The sequence below is a fragment of the Oncorhynchus mykiss genome, chromosome 21 (assembly GCF_013265735.2).
Source record: "Oncorhynchus mykiss isolate Arlee chromosome 21, USDA_OmykA_1.1, whole genome shotgun sequence".
In the NCBI taxonomy this organism is placed as follows: domain Eukaryota; kingdom Metazoa; phylum Chordata; class Actinopteri; order Salmoniformes; family Salmonidae; genus Oncorhynchus; species Oncorhynchus mykiss.
The window spans coordinates 20,360,301-20,364,846 of NC_048585.1; positions in this window are offsets into that span (position 1 = coordinate 20,360,301).

Sequence of the window (4,546 nt, forward strand, 5' to 3'; positions counted from 1 at the left end):
TTTCATATAAATTGTAAAGTTTGATGAAGTGACTGCTTTCTCTGAATATTCTTAACTATTAAGACTAATCATTACAGTTAATAAAGTCACCACAGTAAATTCAGTTTTGCTCATTTCATCCACAAAATGAGTGGTTCATGATATTAGTTATCTCAACCCCAAAAACAGTATCCCATTACACCACATTGCTTTACACCTGTGTCAAAGCTGTGACAGTTCATAACTAAATTGTCTGGGCCCAGGGCGGTACTCTAATCTGTCAATGTAGAAATTAAGACACGTTACAATAATGTATCATTACTGTACTGTTTGTTCACAAATACTTTCTCTTGGTTATATTGTGATAACGAAATCACCTGGCCGTTTCAATAGCCGCAACTCTACTTTCTACCAAATCTAACTACAATTTCAAAGTGATAATGCCATATTGTGTCATAGCTTAATTGGAGATAGCTAGTAATGTAACTTTATTCCAGTATCTGCAGCCCTTGCCTGAGAGCAACCAGCTACCAGGTTATCACCGGTGTTGGAACCAATAGCCGAGCACTCAGAAATGACTTTTGTCTCCTGAGATGAATGGAAATTGCTCATGATCCCTTTTCTGTAACTGCCAGACGGATATCTACTTGACGAGGTTACTACGTTCAACCATTACACGTACCCCTGTGCTCAGAGAAATTTCTGTCACAAAATGGCGGAGACAAACGTTAATAGACCCCATTTTGTGGAGTAGAAAGTCTATGGGTGCAGCTAACTTTACCCACTGGATATTAACGACTCAGCTAAATAAATAGCAACAATACTGAGATTAGCGGCTCGTCAACATTGAGGCATTCGATTTCGGATTTACTAGTTGACGGTGGCTGCTAGCTAGTCAGTCACATTTAGCCAGCAGCTAACGTTAGCCACATAGCTAGCCAGTTTTAGACCCAGGACAGTTTATGAATGGGTTTGGAATTAAGCAAATATTCAGTGTTTCCTTCCATGAGCAGAATGGTTTTATTTGCTGGCATGGCGGCAATGTATTATTGGATAGCTAGTTGTAACGGTACCTATCTTGCTAGAGGCATATTGGTTTTGAACAGATATCGTTAGCTACGTCAACGTTCCTGAAAACTCAACTAATAATCGCTAACCCCGAGGGATTATTTAAATAGTCTACCCATTACTTTATTTCAACTTCCCAGCTAACGTTAACTAGCTAATTTATCTAACAACCATGTCGACTTTACTAATCGGAAACTAGTTAACGTTATCTAACTGGCTAAATTGTCTATCTTCTAATTTAGCTAACGTTCGCAGAAGCTGGGATGTGCGTATTCATTGTAACTGGCTAACTATAATTTCACAATGAATATAAACAACTGTAGCTAATAATGTCACGTTTTGACACAAGACAGTTGCTAGTTACAACATGGACGTGTCCTCCCACAGGCTGGCTAGCTACAGATAAACTGAAAGGCAAAGTTTCGCGCGGTTAGCTAGCAGCACGCGCTCTGTTGAAATAGAACACAAAGCCCTGGATTCGGATACAATTTGTAGTAAAATCTAGCTACTTGGAAGGCCTGCTAAAAATGTATAATGGTGGCTGCATTGTAAGCAAATCACATAACTGATTGATTCAGTATCCAAAAGTAAATTTCAATACTGATCCATCTAAATTACAGACAGAAAAAAGTATTCACAGCAAATGTCCATTGTGTCAGCTTGGGGGGCTCAGATCAGGATAATGTCATAAAAATGTTTCAAGAGAGATTGAACATGTGCACATTGTCTCTCCTGTAAGGCCATGTGAACATTTATTGTGAAGTATGTTGGCCCCCAATCATTGTTATAAAAAAATGTGTGGAAAGAAGCAGCCTTATAGTCAAGCACAGTAAGACCTTCATGTTTCACTACATTACATGTTTATTTTATTTTATTGAACCTTTATTTACAGTAAATGTTATTTAATTATTTCTCAGTGACTTCCTTATAGAGCAATACTTTTGTAATGCAATGATCTATGACATGTAGGCATGCATTGTAGGGTTTATAACATGTAATAATGTCAAATAAAATGCATATATCCAGGCAAACAACTGCCTGTTATCCTAGGCATGAACGTTTTAAACAATCATGTTCTCTTTGTTGAACAGGATACTGCTTAAAATGAGATTTCAGATGCCAATATAATTTGAGAAGAGAATACAGACAGTGATACAGTAAGCAATAGCCATTTTATAAAATAAATACAATTCTCCTCAAAATCCCTGACATTACCAACATTTCTAATGTGATTCTGTACTGTATGAGCAGTGCTCTGTAGCTTTGTATTGGTTTCAATAAATACATTCAGGTGCAATATTTTGCCTGACCTTAAAAAGCTGATCGGCCATCACTGGTTTGAGACATGAAGCTGAAAGCAGTGTCCATCCAGTGATGAACTGCATGCATGGTCAGTTGTGATGTCACATGTTGGTCTTTATTAGGTCTGACAGACCTTTTATAGCATATGGCGTAAATGGGGCCATGGTCCATGCTGCCTCTGCACACCTAGACAAAAGATCTCAGCAGGGTTCTAATTGCCTGTAACGTCCTTGCCTTCCAGGTCCTTGACATTTCCTGGATCTCAACTGGAATAAATGGTATTACTGACGGTAAACCCATAACGTGGAAAATAGCTGCCCCTTGTGGAGATCTTACTTGCAAGAGATTCCTTGAATATTTTGTAATATGTTGTGTTTCATGTTCAAACATATGAGACGTTCTATGTCCTATGTAAGAAACGTTACTAATAAATATCAAACCAATACATTATCAGGGAACAAATAATTAGCAGAAATGTGTTGATTTGTTTTAGACATACCAGGCCATCTGTCACATGGTGTATTTTTAATGGAAAATCTGTAATATATGCAAAAATGTATATAATACACACTATATTTCATCCCCCCCAAAAATCAAAATCCCTGGAAACTTCAGCGGGTGACTATCCAGGAAAATTAAGAAAAAGGTGCATTCTGTTTCTGCATAGATCAGAAATGTATTAACGTGACATACATTTTCAAGTCCTTCATCACCTGATTCCCTTTTTGTTCAAGCTGGGCTGAAGCGTGCTTGGGTATACTTTCCTGACACTATAATGTTATGTATAGAATTACATTTTGACACATTTTATGGGATATAAAATGTATCTTCTTATTTCTCTTGTTTTTTTCTTCTAGTATTACATTGTTATTGATTTTTGCATTGTTGGGTTTTGAGTTTGCAAGAAAGGTTTTTCATTGTACTTGTGAATGTGACATTTAAACTTGAAACTATTCAGAAAAAAAGTTGTGTGTTTTGCATAAGGGTGAAGGACGCTTCCTTTGTATGGGTGTTTTTGGAGACATTGCCCAACCTGATCAGATGGCTGTGTCATTGTACAGACAGTACACCATCTAGAATCATTGTGTCTGCACTGTGTGAGAGTGCTCATTGCCCATCCAGCCACACTGGCTCAATTCCCTGGCCAATTTAGGTCTCCCTCAAACCAGATGTCTGCTGAGCCTGATTCAAGTCCCAGTAGTTGTTCCAATGGTCTCTCTCTCTCTCACACACACACACACAATTGGTGGGCCCAATTTCAATATATTTTATTTAGCCTATCTTTAACCAAGAGCACACATTTTCTTTTGGTTGACTTAAAAAACAACATGTAAAAGCTTAAACTGCAAGAAGTAGAGAATATTTGTTTATTGAGCACTCAATTTAAATTTCCCCCAGAAAAGTATTAGCCTGTAGTAACGACTAACAGCCTTGGAGGGGTAGTATATATCTGCTTTTGATCCAGAGACAGAGAGGAGGAACTTTAGCCTCTTTCTTTCTCTCAATTCAATGGGCTTTATTGGCATGGGAAACATATGTTTACATTGCCAAAGCAAGTGAAATAGATAATAAACGAAAGTTAAATAAACAATAGAAAATGAACAGTAAACATAGCACTCACAAAAGTTCCAAAGGAATAGAGACATGTCAAGTGAGTGTCTGTGTCTCTCTCTGTCTCTCTCTCTCTCAATTAAGGGAAAGGGGGGATACCTAGTACAAAGGCCTTCAACTGAAATGTGTCTTCCGCATTTAACCCAACCCCTCTGAATCAGAGAGGTGCGGGGGACTGCCATAATCGACATCCACCGCGCACAGGAACAGTGGCCTTGTTCAGGGGCAAAACGACAGATTTTTACCTTGTCAGCTCGGGAATTCGATCCTGCAACCTTTCGGTTACTGGCCCAACGCTCTAACCTCTATGTGTGTAATTTACAGTATTCCAGATCTGTGACAACTTGGCACTGACAAGACTTGAAGATGTGTGCAACAAGAGGTCTGCAACAACAATGATTATAAAAAATATCCCAGAAGTCTCCATAAATGTCCAACGTTAGCCTATGATGGAAAAGTAATTGAGAGCTGAAAATATCGTAAACAAATATGACAACATAACATAAATGGGGTTTGATTTGTCACTATATTCACGAACCACAATTTATTTGTCTATATTATTCGTGAGTTTAGCCAAACTCCACCT